The sequence below is a fragment of the Ambystoma mexicanum genome, chromosome 11, assembly GCF_040938575.1.
Source record: "Ambystoma mexicanum isolate Mex_15411 chromosome 11, UKY_AmexF1_1, whole genome shotgun sequence".
Taxonomy (NCBI): Eukaryota; Metazoa; Chordata; class Amphibia; order Caudata; family Ambystomatidae; genus Ambystoma; species Ambystoma mexicanum.
Window position 1 is genome coordinate 1,281,774,366 of NC_090934.1, and position 24,087 is coordinate 1,281,798,452.

The window sequence follows — 24,087 nt, forward strand, 5'->3', positions numbered from 1 at the left end:
AAGTACACCTCTGAAATCCTCATCCTTTATGGGTCTGAAGACCTAGTGGGTCATAGAACATGATGCACTCAGAGTTGACCTCTAATTCTTTGCCGTACATGTATTGCCACTTGGTGAAGGATCCTGGTTAGGTGCAGTGGGACAGTGTGTGAGTAGAATACTGTGCACCATTCCATACTAGGGAAGTACACCTCTGAAATCCTCATCCTTTATGGGTCTGAAGACCTAGTGGGTCATAGAACATGATGCACTCAGAGTTGACCTCTAATTCTTTGCCGTACATGTATTGCCACTTGGTGAAGGATCCTGGTTAGGTGCAGTGGGACAGTGTGTGAGTAGAATACTGTGCACCATTCCATACTAGGGAAGTACACCTCTGAAATCCTCATCCTTTATGGGTCTGAAGACCTAGTGGGTCATAAAACATGATGCACTCAGAGTTGACCTCTAATTCTTTGCCGTACATGTATTGCCACTTGGTGAAGGATCCTGGTTAGGTGCAGTGGGACAGTGTGTGAGTAGAATACTGTGCACCATTCCATACTAGGGAAGTACACCTCTGAAATCCTCATCCTTTATGGGTCTGAAGACCTAGTGGGTCATAGAACATGATGCACTCAGAGTTGACCTCTAATTCTTTGCCGTACATGTATTGCCACTTGGTGAAGGATCCTGGTTAGGTGCAGTGGGACAGTGTGTGAGTAGAATACTGTGCACCATTCCATAGTAGGGAAGTACACCTCTGAAATCCTCATCCTTTATGGATCTGAAGACCTAGTGGGTCATAAAACATGATGCACTCAGAGTTGACCTCTAATTCTTAGTTTGCCAAAGAAGACCTGAAGAAAAGCTAATAAAATGCCATGCAAGGTCAGATGATATGTTATGATATACTATGTCCTTTTATGTTGCACCAAATCACCACCATAGTGATATTTGTCTGGGAGTTGGCATATTTTGTCAGGATAGTCGGGCAGTCCAGACAATAGGAAAATAGAAAGGGTGAAATGTTGGGGGAAAAACAAACAGCGGGATCCAAACAGATGTGAGCCACGTTAAATTAAGAGGGATTGTGTTCTTTATATCTTGGGTGCATGTGGTCTTGGGAGGATAGCTCAGGGGCAACGTGTGCATGCCTTGAAAGCAAGACGACATGGAGCACCACAGGTTCGATCCCCGGGTCATCATATCAGATCATGTTGATGCATTCAAAGTAGAACAGGAGTGAAGAAAATGTGGAGGGTACATTGTAAGTGTTCTTTGTGTATTTCTCGAGGTCACCTTCCTCGCTTGCACTTTATTCGTGCAGTTCCCCTCGTTGCCTTTTTTTTTAAACAAAACTTTATTAAATGGGTTGTTACCCCGAAGCCCATTCTAACCCAGACCCCCTCACCCTGCCACCCAACAACCCCCAACTCCCTAAACCTGCCACACACATAACATATAAAATCAATTAATGAATACGACAATGAGCAAAACTAAACTCAAAGTGCAAACGAGGAAAGTGACCTCACGAAATACATGTACTGCGATTCCAGGGTGTGTGAAGCAGATCGTTGTAAGTACTTGAAACCAATTTCGGCAAGATAAGGCGACATTACAAAAAGTAGTGTGTGGTGATGGACTCGAGATGTGTTCAAGCACGTTGGCTATTACTGCCGCGGAGTACATTTAGTTGATATGAGGATAGCTCAGGGGCAACGTGCTCGCCTTGGAAGCAAGACGACACAGAGCAACACAGGTTCCATCCCTGGGTGGCGCTTAGAAACCTCTGGGTATTAAGCGCATTAACCTATCATATCATATAAGAAACTCCAGAGTAGTAATTCTGGGACTGCGAACTCAAGACTAGATGTGTGAAAGGCGCATTTCAAGAGTGTCCCACAGGGCAAGGTGGGAGTGATGGGCGGATGTCTGTCCTTCTGTATGCAATGACACCTTGGCACACTTTGTGGGAAATGTTCTAGTGGTGTATGTCTTGGGCTCAGGCCTGGTCAGGCTCTGAGGCCTTCCTCCCTCAATGCCAGGTGAGTCCAACTCCAGCTCAAGAGGAATCCTGCCCCCTGCAGCACTATGTCAGTTCCCATAAAGCGTCCATCAGTGCCCAAGAACTGCCAGGCAGCCGGTCTGGTGGGGCTGCTCCCAGATGGGCCACAGTTAATACCACACTCTCATTTATTTTCATTTTTAAAGCGCTCACAAAGGCCGCGGGCATCAAGGCGCTGTAGTTGTTTGTCTCAGTTGCGTATTTATAATGTGCTTAAATACCCAGAGGTTTCTAAGCGCGTACCCGGGGATCGAACCTGTGTTGCTTTGTATCGTCTTGCTTCCAAGGCGAGCAGGTTGCCCCTGAGCTATCCTCCCCAAGTCCTCCTAGTCCCTCCGAACTTTCCTGTCTATGGCACCTGCCCCTTTGTGGTCATTCAAGACTACTGCCTTACATTACTTCACAGATGCCCAACCTCAGAATTTGCAGACTCCCAGCAGCCATTTGGTTCCCTTTAGCACAGGGCCCACCGCATTGTCAGAATGCATGGGTCCGTGTACCCATGCATTCAATGACCGCAGGTGTAGAGCAACTGACAACCCCACGTGACCGAGAGGCCAAAGAAAATACTCCAGGCCATCACTGAGAGATATCTGTTCTCGCCCACTTGAAATCTGTCGGCCATTAGAAAAACAGACACTCAGTTTCACAGAGACACAAGGCGTTGCTAATGGTAATACATGTTTTCCTTGTGAAAGGCAAATATTGCCGTGTTAGAGGAAGAGTTCAATAGAACAGGTGTGTTCAGTCGAAAAATCGGTTTTCAGAAAAAAAGGATCCCGTTCGCTTTTTTTGTGACATACCTACATACATGTTCTCCCTGCTTCTGTTTAATGATTTCTGTTAATGTATTTTATTTTTCAAAATTTCTTATAAAAATATCTAGACAACATAGTTGCCATCCAAAATACATTGTATGAAATGACCTCAATAATTCTGTTAAAATATGAAATGGAGTAGCCTCTTGCATTAAAAAAGCCAAAACAATACAGTATCTATCACTTTTGGTGTTTTTGATTAGGAGCTGGTTGGGGTTTCCTTTATTCATGTTCTTCTGGGTAATTCTGATGGCATGCCAGCTTACACCCCTGAGTTGTAGTCAGGGGTCATGTCACGCCCAGTCCGGGCTGCTTTGGTCACGTGATCACCGTGCGGCCCCTCCAACCACCTCTCCTTTGGCTCGTTAGGGCTTCACCTTTTTCCCACAAAAGCAAGCTCCACTGGGCTATGGTTTACTTTGAGCTACTTTGGTCATGTGATCACTGCTGCGACCCAACTCACTGACCATTGGCTCATTAGGGCTTCAGATTTTCCATGCCCAGTTTGGGCATCCAAAAGCCACACCAGTTCACACCAGCCTGCGATTGAGTCCAAGCTTCTTCGATCACCTTATCTCTGCTCCATACCATCCGATTTCGTTGGACCCAGCTATGCATCTTCATTGTCTGTGTCCTCAGTCAACGATATACAAAGCAATGACTTACCCTGTTTGTGCATTCTAGGGGCAAAAAAGGGCCAGATCGACTATCTCACGGAAGCCAGTAAGAGATCACCATGCGTCTCCTACAACCACAGACCATCCCCACACTTGCTAGGGTTTGTTCCAGCAAACAAGCTAGTGCACCTCATCCAAGTTCCCCTCATTACCACCCCTCCAAGTAGCACACACTACTTGTGTACCCTGGTGCTTATTATTACTCATTCAACCGTCATATACTCAGCTGAAATCTCCAATCTCATCACCGTTCATAAGCCAGGCACTTTCTTCATCACCAAAACCTCTCTCCCCCACCTCCTGCTGTGTCTTTGGCATCCTTGTCACAAATGGACACTGAATCCAACATGTTGACTGGTCAGGGAAGATCGCGGGAGGCATGGTGGTCATCCAGCCACATAATGTATGTGACACCGTACATGTCAATTCCCACTATCACATGAGGAGTGAATCACTTTTCACCTCATAAATTGACCACCTCGTAGGTGTGGCACCATCAAACCTACAATTAAACCTCAAGGGGCATGGTTGATATGATATGATATGGCATCTGTAACGCGCCTATACACAAGTGTTTCAAGGCGCGACGAGGCAGGGAGGGGGGAACAAGGGGAAGACAGACAACGATCCTACTAGGCCAGGTGTCATTCAGACCGCGCAAGTGCAGGGGTAGGGTGAAGGGAAAAAGTGCAAGGGGAAGGGGGAGGGGGGGAGTGCAGTACAAATAAGTAAAATAGAGATAAAATAATAAATAAATAGGGCCAGCTGGTGGCAAGTGCAAGGTAAGTGCAGACAAGTGCTGGGGGGGGGGGCTGTAGGGATACAGAGACAGTCCCACAGTGCAGGGGTTGCCAGGGAGGCAGTGCAAGTGAAGAGTGACTGGGCCCAGGACCGAGGTCGGTGAGAGTGGCCCAGTTGCAGAATCAGTGCAGTTTAGGTGAAGAATTTAGCAGGGGAGAGGGAGAGAGAAAGCAGAAGTGAAGAGGAAGGTTTTGAGGTGCTTCCGGAACCGGAGATGGTTCTCCTCAAGTTTCAGGGAGGCAGGAAGGCTGTTCCAGAGGGAGGCCCCTGCCGCGGAGAGAGATCTACCCCCAGCTCGTTGCTTCGAGAAGCGGCTGACCCTGAGGGAGTTGGAGATGGATGAGCGTAGGGCTCGGGAAGGAAGATATTTAGGAAGAGAGAGTTGAAGGTATTTAGGCCCCAGGCCCCAGAAGGCCTTGTGGACAATGCAGAGGGTTTTGAACTTTATCCTCGCAGCCACTGGGAGCCAGTGTAGAGATTTCAGTCCTGGAGAGATACGGTCCCTGGGCTTGAGGCCAAGGACAAGTCTCGCAGTTCTGTTCTGGATGAGTTGCAGAGGGCGGAGAGTGGAGGCAGGCAGATTAAGATAGAGGCTGTTACAGTAGTCCAGCTTCGAGATAACCAGGGCTCGAGAGACAGTGAGCTTCTGGGGGAAGGAGAGGAAGGGAAGAATACCTCTGAGGAGGTGCAGCTGGTAATGTGACTTCTTAGAGACGTCAGATATATGAGGAGAGAAGGAGAGAGTGGAGTCGAAGATGACCCCGAGGTTTTTTGCCTTGCAGGTAGGAGCAGGAAGAGGGCCAAGAGAGGCCAGCCAGAGAGCTGCAGGGAAGGAGGGAGTGGGTGTGCCGATGAGTAGGATCTCAGTCTTACTGGCATTAAGGCAGAGGTCATTGGCAGCACACCATTCCTGGATAGCAGACAGACAGTCAGAGATGAGGGAGGGAGAGGAGGAGGCCGAGGGTAGCCTGAAAATGAGCTGGGTATCGTCCGCATAGCACTGAAAGTTGGGGCAAAGGGCGGCGATGCGGTGGGCAAGGAGTGTCAGATACTGGTTGAACAGCCAGGGAGAGAGATTAGATCCCTGGGGAACGCCGCAGGTGGAGAAAAAGATGTCAGAGAGGAAGGACCCAAGTTGGACCTGGGAGGGTCGATTGGAAAGGAAAGAGGTCAGCCATGCCAGAGCCTGACCAGTGATACCCAGGTTATCACGGAGACGGTTGAGGAGGATGGCATGGTTGACAGTGTCAAAGGCAGAAGAGAGATCGAGCAGAATGAGAACACACAGAGTGTTGGAGTCGAGGTTCAAGAGCAGGTCCTCACGTATGTTCAGGAGAGCAGTTTCCGTGCTTCTGGCCGCTCTGAAGCCAGATTGATGGTCATGGAGACTATCAACAGCTTCAGCATGGAGGTTAAGCTGGGAGATGGCCAGTTTCTCCAGGAGCTTGCCCAGGAAGGGAGTGATGGAGATTGGGCGATAGTTAGCCGGACAGGAGGGGTCGGCAGAAGGTTTCTTAAGGAGAGGGTGCACAAGGGAGTGCTTGAGGGGGGATGGGAAGACTCCAGAGGCGAAGGAGTGGTTGCAAAAGTCAGCCAGGGCAGGAGCCAGGGAGTCAATGTGGTCCTTGATAGTTTTGGAGGAACAGGGGTGAATCTGTTTAGACGAGACTTTCATAGATCGGACTTGTCTGGAAACCTCGTCAGCAGAAAAAAGGGGAAAGGCAGAGAAGGAGGGAGGAGGGGTGGCTGCAGAAGGGCCAGAGAAAGAGCAGGGAAGAGAGGGGGGGAGGTGATAGGAGGAGAGTGAGGACAGGATGTCCTGAGTTTTAGGAGTGGTTGCAAAAGTCAGCCAGGGCAGGAGCCAGGGAGTCAATGTGGTCCTTGATAGTTTTGGAGGAACAGGGGTGAATCTGTTTAGACGAGACTTTCATAGATCGGACTTGTCTGGAAACCTCGTCAGCAGAAAAAAGGGGAAAGGCAGAGAAGGAGGGAGGAGGGGTGGCTGCAGAAGGGCCAGAGAAAGAGCAGGGAAGAGAGGGGGGGAGGTGATAGGAGGAGAGTGAGGACAGGATGTCCTGAGTTTTAGAGATGAAGTGGGAGGCCAGTGCAGTGCAGAGGGCCTGGGAGGGGACAGGAGAGGTAGAGACTGCAGCAGGGTTGGCAAGCTCCTTGCAGATTTTAAAGAGTTCAGCCGAGTTGTTAGATGCCGCAGAGATGCGGGCTTGGATAAGGGCTCTCTTCTTGGTGAGAACAGAGAGACGGTATTGCCTTTGGAGCAGGCGGCAGGCCAGTTTGTCAGAGGATGAACATGAAGCACGCCATTTCCTCTCTGCCACCCTGCACTTGCGTTTTAGGGCGACGAGATCCGAATCATACCAGGAGTTACATTTGGCTTTGGGCTTCAGGCGGATTTTCATGACAGGGGCAAGGATATCAAGAGTATCAGATATAGCAGAGTGGAGCAAGGAGAGGGCTGTGTCAGGGTGGGAGTCAGCCGAAGGGGGAAAGGGGGGCGAGAAGGTGGCAGCGAAAGCCGCAACTGACACGCGCTTCATGGGTCGGATGACCGAGAAGGTGGGTGGCAATGATGCGGGTGGCTTTGCCTGTGGGGTAGGGAGGGTGAGGTGGGAGGATAGGAGAAAGTGATCACTCCAGGAGAGAGGAGTGGAGAGAGGGATAGAGAGGGGAAGGTCAGAAGAGATCAGAGCATCAAGAGTGTGCCCTGCAGAATGAGTAGGCCCAGATGGGAGAATAGAGAGTGAGAGAGAGTCGCAGAGGTCACGAAAGAGTCCAGTGGGGGGACAGGAGGCATCTAGGTGGATGTTGAAGTCCCCAAGAAAGAGAAGTTGAGTGGTAGAGGACAGGAGTGAGGAGGAGAGGTCAGCCCACTCAGAGAGGAAGGAGGAAATTTGACCAGGTGGCCGATAGATAGTAGCCACGGTAAGGGAATGGCTAGGAGAGAGAGAGAGTCGGCAGACAAGACATTCAAAAGAGGAGTAGGTCTGCGTAGGAGTGACAGTGGCAGGAATCCACTCAGGGAAGGTAAGGGCAATACCCCCCCCCTGCACGGTTGGTCCTGGGCACAGAGAGGATCTTGTAACCTTCAGGTAGGAGTGTGTCAAAGCTCGTGACAGAGCTGGCTGTGAACCATGTCTCAGTGAGACCGAGGACGTCAATGTCCAGTTCCTCAAGAAGGCGACAGATATCGGAGGAATGTTTGATGGCAGAGCGAGAGTTAAGAGTGGCAAAGTGGAGAAGGTTGCCATCCTTGAAGGACTTCCGGGGAGGGGTACAGATCAGAGGTACGCCCTGCGGAGGTGTAGAAGAAGGAGGTGAAGAGGGAGTGCGAGAGGGGGCAGGGAGGGAGGCTAGAGGCAAGGTAGCCGAAGACAGGGGGGGGACAGCAGGGGAGGAAAGGAAGTTGATGAGGCGAGGGAAGCGTCTATCAAAGAGGTGAAGGTTGGCCTGAGGGCCTTGGACCAAGACGGTCCCATTAGCGTAGACATTAATGATGGCCTTAGAGGAGTGGAAGGGGGCCAAGAGGACATCCCAACGGGTGCCACCATTAATGGGAGAAGAGGAAAAAGGAGAGAGCACAGAGACCATATGAAGGGTCCATAGGTCAGGTGAAGGCACGAAAAAAAGGATGTCAGTGAGAGTTTCCTTAGAGCAGGCACTAGTGGAGGTGTCAGCGATAGGGAGGCCTGGGTTGGAGACCAGGATGTCCTTTTTAAACTTTTTCCTACCAGATTTAGTGAGGAGAGCAGGATAGTCAATAGAGAAGCAGTTAGAGAAGATAGGCGAGATAGCGAGCACCATGGAGTTGGAGGGGGGGGAGACAGATGATGCGAGAGCCCACAGACAGGAAGGAACGGCAAGACAGGTTACCACATTTCAGAACAACAACAGTATTGTGTTTTAGGAACACAGTGGAGAGGCCACCTAAGTTTGAGAATCCTGCAAGTAGAGAAAAACCCTAGTTACCACAACTGTGGAACTCAGTGAGGTGAAGACACCGTGCGAATGCAGTGGCCAGGTGTGGGTGGGGGTGGGCAGGAAGAAGGTGGAGAAGGTGAAATTTACTTGCGCCTTGCGTCCCCTGCGGACACCTGCAGACACACAGGGAGCCGCAACTGCAGGAGTCGCCATTGGCCTTGGGGCCCTTAGCCGCAGGGGGCTGCCCAGGAGCAGGGTGGTAATAGAGGAGGGAGGAGAGGAAGGGGAGGGTGGTGTGGGCGGGCAGGGAGGCGGGAGGGAGAGGAGGACTAGGAAGTGGGAGGGGAGGGGAGAGCAGGCACAACAACGCGCTCGGAGCGCAAAGGCAACAGAAATACTTTTTTATTTTAAAAAAATCACAGAAATTCACTCAGTGAATCAGGTTGGCACGCATGCCCCTTTTGATATACACTACGTCAGAGCAGAGCCAAACCTTCCATACCATGGTACACCCAGGAATTACCTGAGAGCAAAAAACTATCAGAGCACATGAAAAGCGTTTGTGCAGAATGCACAAACCGGAGGACCTCCTCACCGTTAAGGCCTTTAGCTCAACATGTCGGGCCCTGGCTATTGAAACCAAATCATCTTACTACCCTTCAACAATTTTGTCAGCCTCTCATAGGAACAAAGGTCTTTTAGCAAAGGTCAAACACTGCTTGACCCCCGTACCAGTCCTAGAAATACAAGAGTCCTCAGAGAAATTCAAAGCCATGAATGATTTCTTCATTAGCCACACTGATGCCTCCAAATCATGTGCACCTTCCTACCATGGGCTGACGTCAACCCTCTCATATCCAAGGATCTCATCAACACGCTTACGTTGCTAAAGTCAACCACCTATACCAGTGAAATCCTACCTCCTACCATCCTAAAAAAGGTTTTGGGACATGCTCTCATTTTGCTCCTCCAGACTGCTAATGCCAAGCTGCACCTCACTGATGAGGTCACACAAGGCCGAAACATGTCTGGGGTTGCTTGTGTTTCCATGCATAGGGGACCTGGCCTAGCATTTTGGGCTGAACTGCTCCCATTGGTGGCAGTACCTGACTGATATGCATATGTCTGGACCCCTTTTGCAATGGCACAGGCAGGCTTGAAAACGTTGGCGTGGAAGGTTGCTCAGAGCAGTGTCAGTAGTTCAGATTAATTTAAAACCTTCCACCCATCACTTTTTTGGTTATAGTTTTCTCCCTTTTTGAGAGAGGGTATGTCAAGACGTGGGTCCCTTGCTCACTGTGCCATAGGGAGCCAAGCTGCACCACACTGATGAGGCCCCACAAGGCTGAAACACGTCTGGGGCTGTGTGTCTTTCTGTGCAGAGTGGACCTGGCCTAGCAATTCTGGCTGGCCTGCGCCCATTGGTGGCAGTACCTGATTGATTTGCATATGGCTGGAGCACTTTCGCAATGGCACAGACGGGCTAAAAGACAGTGGTTTGAAAGGTTGCCCAGAGCAGTGCCAGTGGTACAGATTAATTCAAAACCTTCCACCCATCACTTTTTTGGTTATAGTTTATCTGCATTAACCAGGGCTTTTTCAAAAATTGCATACAAAAATTGCTGATCCACCCACTCCGTAAGAGTGGACCCAGAAAACATCCCCAACTACAGACCAGTCGCCAGCCTCCCATTGATTGCTAAAATCATTAAGAAGATAGTAGTGAATCAACTTCATGAGCAAGCCAATCATTCAGAATTACGTCAGGACTACCAGTCCGGTTGCCTCTTAAATGCAGCTCTGAAACAACCATAATCCAGGTCATTACTGATGCTCTCCAGATCATGGACAAAGGAGATTCTGGCCTTCTTGTCCCCCAGAGCCTATCCACCACCTTTGATAAAGTGGACTACTAGACTCAGATCAGCCTCCTTGCTTTCTTTGCAGGAAGAGTTCACATCTTGCTCTCCTCCTACCTGTCCAGATGGGCACCTTCAGATCTGACTGCCGCCCGGTTATCTGTGGAGTGTCGCAGGGCTCAATCTTCCCCACCGTCGATCTTTACGCTATTCATTGGAGAACTGGGATCACTCCATGATCACCAAAACATCACTCAATTACAGTATGCAGATGATGCCCAGCTGTACCTTAAAGTAAACTGCTTGCATGACATGCAAGATATAATTTCCACAGCACATTAGCAACCAAGTGCCAACCGCATGGTACCGTATTACGCTGCTCTGTAAGATTCAGTCTTCCTCTCTCCCCAAGACTTTCAGGCTGTCATAGAGGTCGTGCAGTAGAACCTGGAGCATTCCAAGTGGCAAATGGCATTACCAATAAATGACATCTGGACCAAATAACCGGACCAACTCAATGGATATGGCAAAATACTACTTTATTATCTACTCAATAATGTTGGGAAACTGGAGAACAGATTGTAGCTCACACACTCTTGAAGCATTTGCATAAGACAAAAGGCTTTCTACCGTAATCTACGTCAGTTATGTCATCCTATGTGGCAAACAGTAAAAACCTATCGGGCGGATGGATTGGTTAAGGGAACATATATACCTATAGTTCGTTTAGGTGTTAGTAACATTATTGGCTGCCCCTTACTTTGTAGGCCCGCATTGTTATACCTCTAACTACATATAATACAGATACTAGCGGAATAAAACAATGTATGGTTCATCATTACATAGGCCCTCATGATTGGTTGGCAATCTCTTCCAACCTTGGACATTCAGCTTGTCAGCAGCACACAAGCAAAACACAACCCAGGTGCAGGGAACAATGTCAGACAACTGCCCACTTGGCCAATTAGCCCACCATCTCTCATCAGTTAGGCCCTAAGCCAAGGCTTCCTCTTTGCAGCTGACCTTGCTGACTCTTCTCTTCCTCAGAACTTTAATAGGAGTGAAGGCACATTACTATTTTCGTCTCGAGATTTATGAATAGGCCTTGTTTCTTGGTCTTGCACCACATGCGAGGAGACCACAATTTTGTCCATTCTGACCTTCAATTTAGTGCTATTTGATTCAATTATATTGGATGCTATTTCTCCTCTCAGCCTCTGGAAGCTTGGTTGCTCCGTCTTCCATATGCTTTCTGCATCTTTGATTGTTCAATACTTGGTACTTGCAAACGTTCACTCTTTTGCTTAATCTAAGAGAACTATGTCCTGCGTATGTAGCTTATCCTCTTCGACTCCTTTTGTGCCTTGCACTTACTTCTTGCTGCGGCATCCTTGATCCCAAGCCAAAGAAATATTCTTTGTTGTTGCACAAAGCTGTATTCCAGTGACTGTCAACTCGTTATCACTGGTCTCTCTCCTTCAGGCTTCTCACTTTTTATTTGTACAGAGTCAATGTCCATTTTCTCATCATGGCTGGTTTACCCGTGTTATATTTTCTACTACCATATACAGCAAAAAGAGATGCCACTCTATTGTGGCAGTGGTCTGCCCCTGGGATATCGTACCAGTTGGGGACAAGAGAGACTAGTATTAACAAAGGGTACTGGTACGTGTGCAGATTGGCCTATGAGGGGTATGAATGAATTAAGACCCTACTCCTGGTCCAATCCTGTATAACCACATGGGTTATTACCTCTACATGTAATTGTATATATCACTAAACAGATCACCAAAGAAAACATTAGAGCTTGTAGGAATTAAGACAAAGCTTTAACTCAAAAAGGTTTTGCATAAAGTAAAAAACCCAGCATGTGGGTGCATAAACAATCAATAACACAATTTGTACATTCATAAAAATACAAAAATAAAATTAAAATAAAGTCCTTCACAACATATGTGAAAACAATGATGCAGAAGAAAATGCATGGGAGGAGCAAAGCAAGTCTAAAGAGCGACATCGCTCTGACATTTCCTTAACATTTCAAAATTAGAAATATTTGGAAAATATGCTGCACTTTTCGGTTCAACATCTGAGGCTTCATTACCACAAGAAATCATGTCTGCCCTCTTCGTATGGGCTGCGCATTTCATGATATCCAATGGGAGCTTTAGTACCTTTAATGAGCTTGTCCAATAAAGACGCATGTTGCACTGGTGTGCCATGTGCACGTAGGAAACACCTCCGCTTCCAGCGTGACAATCCTGCATGTACGGTTGACGTCACATAGGTCAGAGTACACTGTCACTTCCTCATCCTCATACGTCTTGAGTGCGTGCTGCGATAAGCACCACTAATTCTGCAGATTGTGCTGAACAATGTGAAGGCAATCTTGTCAATTCACCATTCTTTTTTAGCTTCAATACTGCCGATTCCGTATGTCTCTCGCCCGTTGTTGGGGCAACCGTTAATTAATAGAATTTCCTCCTCTCCGAGAGAGCCTTTTCTCTAACATGGGGAATAGCATCATAAAACTCAGTATACATTGTGCAGTCATGCAGATAATCCTCCTTCCCTACTGGTTCTGCTATGAATGTAGTTGGATTCACTACTCTACATCTAACAATTTTGATTGCTTGGTTTGAAATAATCACTTCATATCCTGAAGTTCTTTGTGTAGTCAATGTGTGTTTGGGTTTCTCTAAAATGGCAAATAAGGAATGATCGACGAATAACATAATTGAGCACCCCAATGTAATGCTTGCAGCTTTTTCAATCACGAAAGCAGCAGCAGCTAACACTTGTTTGCAAGGATAATGTCCTTTCATTCCTGGATCAAAAATCACAGTATAGTAGGCTAATGGTTTATGCTCATGTCCTAATTGTTTCTGTGTGAGGACTGCTGTCATCACTTCTCCATTTGAATGTGAGAATAGGTAAAACTCCTCATTGTAATCTGAAATACCTAACATAGGGATTGTACAAATCACCCTTTTTCTAATTCTTCAAATCCTTTAGTCATCTTATTTGTCCATGTTAGCTCACTTTTACCTGGCTTTGCTTCCTTGAGTCCCTTTAAATGTGATCGACTATATGTACCGTAATCAAAAACCCAGGCCCTACAATAATTACATAGGCCTAAAAAATCAATTTCCCTCACTGTCTCAGGTTTTGGAAATTTCATGATTGATTCTGCTCTCTCAGTTGTCACTTTTCTCCCTTCTTGAGAGATTAGTTGTCCTATGTACAGGACCTCTTCCTGGCAATATTGCAATATCACTTTGTTCACCTTGTATCTTTTTCCTGCCAACACTGTCATTAGCTGAACTGAATCTTCTCTGCATTGTTCTTCTGTCTCGGTGCACACTATGTCATCTACGTACTGAAATATTGTGCTCTCAAGTTGTGTGTTACGTAGGTCCATCTCAAGGGCCATATTAAAGATTGATGGGGACTCACAGTACCCCTGAGGTAATCTTGTTTGTTTCCAGCACTGATTTCTATACGAAAATTAGGTCAAATATTGGGGGTTCTCATGAAGGGGAATTGAGAAGAAGGCATTTCATTTTTAAAGTCCACTACTGTGAAATATTTGGCTTTAGCTGGGATGCTATCCAATATCATAGTTGGATTCGGAACCAGAGGAAACTCTCAACAATATTGTTTAGCGGACGTAGATCCTGAATAAATCTACATAACTCCCCCCGTTCATTTCTTCACTGGGTAGACGGCATCAATATTCCCTGCTGTACTAAAGCAAAAATGGTTTCAAATATACCTTCATCTGCTTCTCTGGACATGGGGTACTGATTTGCTTGTGGCAAAATTGCTCCTGGTTTAAGATTAATTTTAACTGCACCTGCTCCACTTAATAAACCCACGTCATGTTGGTCCATAAGATGCTTGCCACTTTTTCTAAATCTTCCTGGAAAAATGGTGGTTTCTTTTTACTAATGCCATTCTCGGTGGTATTTCTCTATTCTCAGCTTTAATCCAATAAGTGAGATTTATAAAAAATACAAATTCATCGTCTGAATTCTTATCTCTAAACAGCTGCTCATCTGTCAAATCTGTTAGTTTGTATCCTTCATCAAGGACTATTACTGTTCTCCATGCTCTTCCCTCATCCTCTGTCCCATGAATCCTTTCCTCTCTCACTATCACTTCCTCTGATTCTATGGGGATAATCTGTCCTTCCTCATCATCCATAGGTATTTCTGGCCAAAACAAAAATGTGTCAGGTATTGTCAACAGTTTACCTATCACTCTAGTTAGCCATGTCAACAAAATATCTACTCCATACAGAAATACTTCTAGAGTTAAAGGAACTCCTCGTTTTGGCCTGTAAAAGCTAATATGAATTCTCTTACATACACATTCATATAATGTGTCCCTGGAGTGGAACACACTATCCCTTTGTCAGTGAAATATATTGGGCCTCATTACAAGTATGGAGGTAGCCATGCCGCATTTAGCGGCATGGCTACCCCCATACCGGGTACCGGGTACCGGGTCCGGGTTCTTTGAATGTGGAAATACCGGGCCATTCCGACCTTGGAGGGCACAGTATTTCCCCATTCAAGGAACCCAGGCCCTCATAGGGCTCAAATGGGAATGGGGATGGGGATGATGCTAACAACGTGCACGTTAATGACGGGCCCGTTATTAGCATCCCAGTCTGCTCGCGGGATCCGCTTAGGATGCCTGGTTTTATCAGGCGTCCTTAGCGGGACACGTGAGCAGACCTCGTAATGAGGCGGTAGGGGGTTAACGGCGCCGGCAGCTCTACCAGCGCCGTTAACCCCCTACCACCAGGGTCGTATTGAGGCCCATTGTGTTGTCATGTTAAGTTTTGTCATCAACTCACATCCTAATATATTCAACAAAGGTAACAGGCACCTCTCTCTCGGAAGAACAAGGCATGATAACCTGTTCAGTGGTTGTTAACCACATTGAGAGTTCGCAGCCATCTGCTTTTTGCTCACTGTACCTTTCACAGATGGGAAATATCCATTTGCATATCAGTCTTTGTCCTGCCCACATGGGCAGTCCAGCACCAAAATACTATGGCAATTCCTCTCTGAACAAGAGTACCACCAGCAACCCCATACACATGTTTCAGCCTTGTTGGGCATCATCAGTGAGGTGAAGCTGAGCCTCTCTAAGCACAGTGAGCAGGGAGTCCATGTCTGGTTGCCCCCAGGTAACCTAGGGTGACCAACCCCAAGTTCCTTCAATAAATTCAACAAAGGTAGCAGGCGCCCCTCTCTCGGAAGAACAAGGCATGATAACCTGTTCAGTGGTTGTTAACCACATTGAGAGTTCGCAGCCATCTGCTTTTTGCTCACTGTACCTTTCACAGATGGGAAATACCCATTTGCATATCAGTCTTTGTCCTGCTCACATGGGCAGTCCAGCACCGAAATGCTATAGCAATTCCTCTCTGAACATGAGTACCACCAGCAGCCCCAATCACGTGTTTCAGCCTTGTTGGGCATCATCAGTGAGGTGAAGCTGAGCCTCTCTAAGCACAGTGAGCAGGGAGTCCACGTCTGGATGCCCCCAGGTAACCTAGGGTGACCAACCCAAAGTTCCTTCAACAAATTCAACAAAGGTAGCAGGCGCCCCTCTCTCGGAAGAACAAGGCATGATAACCTGTTCAGTGGTTAACCACATTGAGAGTTCGCAGCCATCTGCTTTTTGCTCACTGTACCTTTCACAGATGGGAAATATCCATTTGCATATCAGTCTTTCTCCTGCCCACATGGGCAGTCCAGCACCGAAATGCTATGGCAATTCCTCTCTGAGCAAGAGTACCACCAGCAACCTCATACATGTAATTAGAGTATTTAACACCCAGTCTGTCAAGGAGGTATAGGAGAGGCCTGGTATAGATATTAAAAAGGATTGGAGAGAGGCAGGATCCCTGAGGCACTCGACAGGTGGATGAAATAGGAGATGCCTGAGCATTTGCGACAGCCACTCTCGATGTTCTGGGGCCCAAAAAAGATATAATCCAGTTGGAGGCCCTCTCCGAGAAGTTAACAATGTTTTTCAGCCTCTCCTGCAGCAGATTGTGATCAATAAGATCATCTGCTGAAGATAAATCCAACAACATGAGCAGAGCTGGTTGACTATATTTTATGTTTGACTTGGGATCTAGGAGTGCGGTCTCTGTTTCGTGTTGGGCTCTGAAGCCCGATTGGTGGACATTTAGGATTCTGTTTTTTTCTATGAAACTTTGCAGCTGTACATACGCCACTCTATCCATGATTTTCAGCACATAGGGAACATTCTTTATTGGGCTGGGTCAAGCGAAGCTTTCTTCAGTAAGGGGGTTATCCACACATCCTTCAGAGAAACTGGCACGGTGGAGTCCTTAAAGGACATATTGATCATTTTAGGGATCCAAGGCATGAGAACGTCCTGTGAGTCCTTCAGGATGTCAGCCGGGCATGCGTCTCCCAGACAAATGTAGATTTGAGTTTATTCACTATATCGAAAACATCTGTTTCTGAACAGCTATGAAACTCGAATTTGAGACTTAATTTATCAATGTGCTTGCTGCTGGTGCTATTTAAAGAATCTTGGCTTTTTTGTACAGGTAAACTGGCCTGCTGCTTAGCAATTGCTAATTGGTGACCTGTTGTCTTGATCAGAAATTCATCTTGTATAGCCTGACACCAGGCTGAGTCTTTTGTGGTGAGGAAACGACTCTCAAATTCTTTAAGAATTTTAAATAATTAGCTAAAGCTAGATTTGGCATTGTCTATTTGTAAGTTGTATTTTTCAGTTTTTGCCTTTCTGATATTTTTTTAAAGGCGTGAACAGATTCTTTCTATTAGCCTAGTGTGTTTGGGCAGCGATTTTTATGCCATTCACGTTCAAGGGCTCTTTACATCTTCCTTGCTTCTAGGATACTGTCATGAAACCATAATTTTTTTTTATGGCTTCTGTTTCTATCTTCCTTGATTTTTCAGGGGCCAAAGTATCTATTGTGGTCTTAATGGCAGTAGAGAGGTGAGACACCAAGTCGGATGTATCCTCAAATATTTCTGCTGCCTCCATCTTGGATGATGAAAGCAGTGTGGAAAACTTTAGTGGTGATACCAGTTTAGTTGTGAGTAAGAATCCAGTCCAGGATGTGACCACCTTGATGGGTAGGGTTTTGCATCATTTGGGTAAAGCCAACCGTTTCAACGGAGGACAATAGTGATTTAACTTGGGTATCTGATGAATTTCACAGCCCTCAATATTGGGAAGGTTTATGAGATGACAATCAAGGCAGTCTTTTGCGATGAGCACCACCCCACCACCTTGTTTCCCTATGTGGTCTGTTCTATAGGTGTTATAACCTGCTGGGTTTGAGTCATCTGCAGATAGCTGGACAGTATCATTTAGCCATTTCTCAGAAAGTGCGATGAGATCTGGTTTGTGCATCATGATGTAGTCTGCTACCTCCAACCCGTGATGGACTAAGGATCTGGTGTTAAGTAGGAAGATGTGCAATTGATTGTTCTGTGATCTGTTGATGCTAGTAGTAGTATCGAGTTTGGGCAGGGAGGACTTAGGAGGGTCTTTGAGCGGTACATCTTGTGTGTCTTTTCCAAAAAGGAGAGTGACCTTAGAAGTGTGGTCATTAGAAGGCAGCAGCTGCTGTATTTCTTCCCTTTCATCATTCCCCACTAAAGGGACCAGAAACTGTGCCTTATCCGGGGAAGCTGTAAGATCCAGAGTGGTGAGGTTAATGCTGGAGGTAGTCTCAGCAGTATCCGAGGAGGCAGGATTCCTGGGCCAAGGTGGGGGGCTGGTGTTATTTTGAGGGGTGCCCACCTTGGCTCTTGCTTCTGATGATGGAAAGAGTTTAATCGCGTTGTATTTGGCTAGGATAGCAGCCTGTTTACATTGATAGCGCATTCTAGGCATGGGTGTCGTAATGGCAATATGTAATGGATACAAGGTGGAAGAATTTGTAATGCAAAAAGAGAAGTCCTACCTTCCTTGCTGAAAGGGTGAGGATGGCGCAAGGGGACCGTTAGTGCCTAGAATGGAGACGTCAGGAGGGCAACCCGCACCACCTTGCACAAACCCGCATTAACCGGCCTGACAAATACGCCAACGCCAACATGCTGCCAATGTCGTTTAGTAGGCCCGGTTGGTGTTGGGACGTGTAGTTTAGGCAGAACTACAAAAATCAAACCAGGTGTTCTGATTGGTGGTAAGTTTGAAAAACAGAGTGCACAAAAGCGGCAATGAATACAATAATGAACTAATACCTGGCAAGTGCCAGGCAGTCCGATTTAGCTGGTCTAAGTATTGCAATCGTCAATAAAGTGCACAAGCAGAAGATACGCTGAGATTGGCACTGAAGGTACACTTAAACAGCGTGATCGGATAATTTTCCCAAATGTCTAGAACAAACGTCTTTCAAATCAAGATGTTGCAGATATACCTATTGTTTGTTTAGGTATTAGTAACATTGTTGGCTTCCCCTTATCTGATAGGCACGCCTTGTACTACCTTCAACTATGTATAATACATATGATAGCAAAATAATAGCAGCCAATTGGCTTCTGCAACAATATATGGTCCATCATTACATAGGCCCTCATGATTGGTTGGCATTCTCTTCCAACCTTGGACATTCGGCTCTTTAGCAGCACGTAAGCAAAACGAAACCCAGGTGCGGGGAACAAAGTCAGACAACTGCCCACTTGGCCAATTAGACTACCATCTCTTATCAGTTAGGACCTAAGCCAAGACTACTTTTTTGTAGTTGACCCTGACGACTGTTCTCATCCTCTGAACTTTAAAGGGAATGAACGTACATCGCTCTCTTCATCTGGAGCTTTATGAATAGGTCTTGTTTCCTGGTCTTGCACCACATGTGAGGAGACCATGATTTTGTCCATTTCAACCTTCTATTTAGTGCTATTTGATTCAATATATTGGATGCTATTACTCCTCTTAGCCTCTGGAGACTTGGTTGCTCCGTCTTGCATATGCTTTCTGCATCTTTGATTGTTCAATACTTGGCACTTGCAAATGTTCACTCCTTTGCTTAATCTTAGAGAAATATGTCCTGTGTATGGAAGCTTATCCTCTGACTCCTTTCGTGCCTTGCAGTTGCTTCTTGCTGCAGCATACTTGATCCCAAGCCAAACAAATATTATTTGCTCTTGCACAGAGCTGTATTCCAGTGCCTTTCAGTTCTGCAGCCCTGGTCTCTCTCCTTCATGCTTCTTACTTATTATTTATACAGAGTTGACAGCCATTTTCCCATCATGGCTGCTTTACCCATGTTATATTTTCGACTGCAGCAAGCTTCTATATATATCTCATCTACCTTGCGTTTCTGTGTATATACATCTACTGCATCTCACTTATCTTCACAGTGTATATTTCTTCATATTGACATATATTATCACTTTGTTACTTCAGTCATATCTTCATTCTTTAAGTATTCACGTATCGTAGTGTGTCCTTGTGTCTTTTGTTCATGACATCACTTTGCACTTGTCAGACTTGACTTATAGCTCTTCTACGTTCATTGGTGTCTGCAGACATCCTTCTACCACATCAGTTGGAGGGTATATTCGATACGGTTGCACTACTACCACATCAGCTGGAGGGTATATTCGATACGGTTGCCTGAGTGCATAACTTCTCTCATATCTTTGATGTGGTATTGGAATGATACCTGGTGTCCCGCGCAGTGTCTTTTTTGCTGTTCTTCCAGTATGACGGAGGTGAGGGGGCAGACACTACAACGTTCTCAAGGTTACAAACATTGATGGGGGTAATGCCCTCCTTACCTGGCTCCCCACTGTACACCACCCCCTCAAAGCAGTCCATCACACCACAGTCCACTTTATCACTAGTTCTAAAATATTCACCCACATCACCCCCTCCTTTATGACCAAATTGCCTGTATCACCTTCAAGGCAATGACTGCATGGACATCCGCCTACCTTGCAGACGAACCTATCACCTTGGGTGGTACGCACTCCTCTAGGAGCAAGGCCATTGCTAGACTAGAAACCAAAGTAGACCATAGGGAAAAGACCAGCAAACAGCCCTTCTACCGCTATGCTCTGGCCTACTGGAACACCATCCCCATGGCATTAAGGAATGCTCCAACACTCCTACAGTTCAGGAAAGAACTAAAAACCCTTCTATTCAGCAAATTCCAAGGCGTGACTTGGGTAACTCTCACCCCGGTTATATCACCACTCCAGAGCCATTGAAAACTGCCCTCCTGTTCTTTAAACTCTTGTCTAGAGCTTTTTTTTACTCAAGCTTGGTTTGTGCTATAGAAAGCACAAATACAGCTGCATCTTGCATTGCAGATCAACCAATTTGTTGATGTTTAATAAAAAAGCATTTATTAAAAGAATGCTCATACCATCAATCAATGATGGTTCGAGATGTGTCTTGAGGGCCTGCATAGAAAGCGCAAAGATAGAGAACATTGCATAATCCAGCAAAAAGTGGAGCAATAACAGATTTTCAGTTTATCCAGGATAAAGGAAGGTCTTTAAAGCTTTCCAGAACTTTGAATGATTTCCAGTCTACCTTTAGGATAGAGGTAGGCTTTTCCAAAGATGGGAGCTGCCACCAAGACTGCCCTGCCACTTACAGTCACCTTTCAAATCCGCGGAACAAGGAGAAGACGGGAGTTGAACAGAGATTTCTGATTGGCCTATAAGGAGTAATTTTAACACAAAAATAGGAAGCACCCTGTATATAAAAATCTTGATGTGGAGCCGCTTTCCACACTGCAGCGAGCGAGTCTCATGCCGCGGCCGGCCTGCTGAACCTGCGCTTCACAGCCGTGCCGGAACACTCAGCGAAGAAGCCAGTGCCCCCTCCCCGGGGACCCTGATCACGGACCCCGATTCATTGGCGGACCGAGGCACAGTGCAGCCGGAGGCGCGCCTGGGCTCCTATTATCAAGGGAGCTCCATTGGTGTTGCCCCACTCCCTGTGACCCCACCGGCGGTGACTCTGACCTGCTTGGGCCGTCGCGGGAGCGCGCCCGAGCCCCCCTTGCTATGCCCCCCAGCCTGAGGCCTAACACCTCTGAGCATCTGGAGGAGTCCCCTGGAACACTCAAAGTACGCGGCTGCCTGGGGCTGCCTTCTAACAGGCCCAGGCCAACGCGGGACCGCGCCTGGGCCCCCACAGCCTGTTAAAAGCCCTACAAAGTGAACCATCCAGAATGAATAGCCTCGGGAAGTGGAACTCGCCAAAACCTGCCCTCCCCAGTGACGGGGAACACATCATACCCCTGTAAGGGAACCCCTCGCCTTCGAGGAGAAGAGCGCAGGGGAGCGGCGCTGGGACACGCGGGAGGGTCGTGTCGCACCCCCTATCTCAAGTAAGTGCAGTGGGGTGGACAGGTCTCCCCCCCCCACAACGAGAACCGCTTGTGCCACGCTAAACTCCTCAGGGTGAGGAGAGGGTAGACTCATTGCCATAAATAAGTAACTGAGGCCAGTACTGCATCCAAGTGAACTCAAGGCCAGGTACTTGCCATATATAAAACGGAAGAAAAACGCTGGGATTGCGCTCATTAGGCGACTGGGGGCTGGGGCAGCCGCTGCAGAGGGGACACAGGAAGCGGAGCCCCCCTTCCCCCAGGGGCCTGGCAGAGATTGCTGCATAAGACGCGGGTCGGCGACATCGCTGGCCTGAGGACGGACGCCGGCCGTGATAGGCTTTGGCGCGGCCCAGGGAGAGTGTCTTGCCCCAGAACTCCCCCCCACAAGAAGATCACGCAGACCATAGGGGCCCCCGCGGAGCGGACGGCCCTCCACCACGGAGCCTGACTGGGAGGGGGCGCCTCCCCTTTCCCCCCACCGAAAGGCCCAGGAGGACACATGGCCTAAATAAACTGTACAGACAGACAGAAGGGCAGTGGTATATTACCCAGAAAAGTAGGTGGTGGCCCCTGGGTTCACCCCCAGGGCGTGTGCCCGCCTAAAACAACCAGGAGTGAGCGGCAGGTGGGGACTCGCCTGAAACGATGTTATTATTGCTGTCCCGAACCACCTGTCCCCATTGGCACAATGGAGTAGTACACCTAACAACGTACACCACGGGATCTGGCTAGGAAGGTTTGCCGCCCGACCTCCGAAAACGGCTTGGCACAAGGCAACAACAAAAGCAGATGGACTTGGGATAGTAGGATCATCCACGATAATAAAGCTGATTAACCCCTACTGCATCGACACGGCAAGGGCAACACAAGAAATAAAACTTGCAGAGGCAAGGTACACAACGGCGGAGGGCAAGCCCTGTGTTCTGGATATGTGGGAGGACACAGCCCATTCCAGCAATATACAGTTATAGGAGCGAGGTACTGGGCACCCGGCGACGCAGGTGCAACATCCATGCAGAGCAACTCAGATGCCGGGCACCAGATCCAAAACGGGCACATCCAGAGCAAAAACTCCAGTGAGACCCCAGGAAGGGCAAATTGAGAAGTGCTGGCGGCAGAGCTGACAAACACACGCAGAATCACCATCCCCTCCCCCGGGGCCGACTCCTGCAGTAAAGGACCTCCCAGCTAGCATAATGGCAACGGACAAGGAGGAACTCTTAAATTGCTTGAAAGGCATGGAGGCCAGAATGACCAAAGCTTTCCAGAATCAAATGGAACAATTAAGAGAGGACCTGAAATCATCCCTCCAGGAGGTCAATAAAGAAATGACGGAGATGGGTGAAAGAGGGGACATAGTCGAAAGGGGCCTCTCGAATGTCACGGAAGAAACAAACCAAAATAGCCTGCTACTGGACCAGTTGGTGACCGCAACAAACAACTCAGAACTCCAGGCGGAGGATTTGGAAAATCGTTCAAGGAGATCCAATATTAGGGTCAAGGGCCTGGCGGAATCGGTACAGGACAAGGATCTGAAAGATACCATGCAACTCTGCTTCTGCAGCCTGCTAGCAGATGTCCAACCGGAGACGATCGGCTTCGACAGGATACACCGTGTGGGCCCATTACGCAATGAACCAGGGTCGAGACCCAGAGATGTCTTGATAGCAATGACATCGTATGGTCTGAAAGAGGAGGTGCTACGATCGGCAAGAACAAACGGAGACCTTACGATTAATGGGTCCCGTATACAGTTGTACCAGGACCTGGCCCTGATTACTCTCCACAAAAGAAGGCTAATGCAACCTGTTACGAAGGCCCTTCAAACACAGCAAATCCGTTATAGATGGATGTACCCGTTTGGCCTGTCGTTTACATGGGAAAGAAAACAGAGGAGAATCGGGAATTGCGCAGAGGGCCTGGCGTTGCTGCACCTGGAGGATGAGCAGGCGGAGGCATCTGTGCGCCCACGCCCTAACATGAACGGCCCATCTAGCAAACCATGGGAATGGTCAACGGAGCGAAAGCAAAGACGAGGGAGGAGAGGAAGACCCGGAAGCTCACAGCCGGCTCATGACAGGGAACGGAGAGGCCCAAAAGATCCAGACTCGGCCCATCACATGGACAACGAGTAAAGTGTTAACCAAATGTGAGAAAACAGCACGGCTGAATGGAACCGCCTGCATGGAGGTAGGAGGTCATAACTCTTGGAAACAGGGTCAGGTAATACAATTCCTGACTATTGTGAACTGGGGAAGGGTCGGAGGCCCTAAGACCGCGGTGACCAGCGGGGGGCCCCTTGGGAGCCCAGGCCTCATGCACCCCCAGGATTGGGAGGGGGGTGGGAAAGGGAGGGAACTGGAACGAAAGTCAGGAAAGCAGGGAACCAAAAGTCCGGGCAAGAAAAGGAGCCAGCTCCACGAGTGTATGAAACGGAAGCAAGAACAGGCAGAGTAAGCTATAGCGAACGAGAACATAGGGACCCACAGGCAGACAATCTCCACCTAGGGAGTAATGGAAGAAGTGAACATTGTCTCGATCAATGTCCAGGGGTTAAACTCCCCCACTA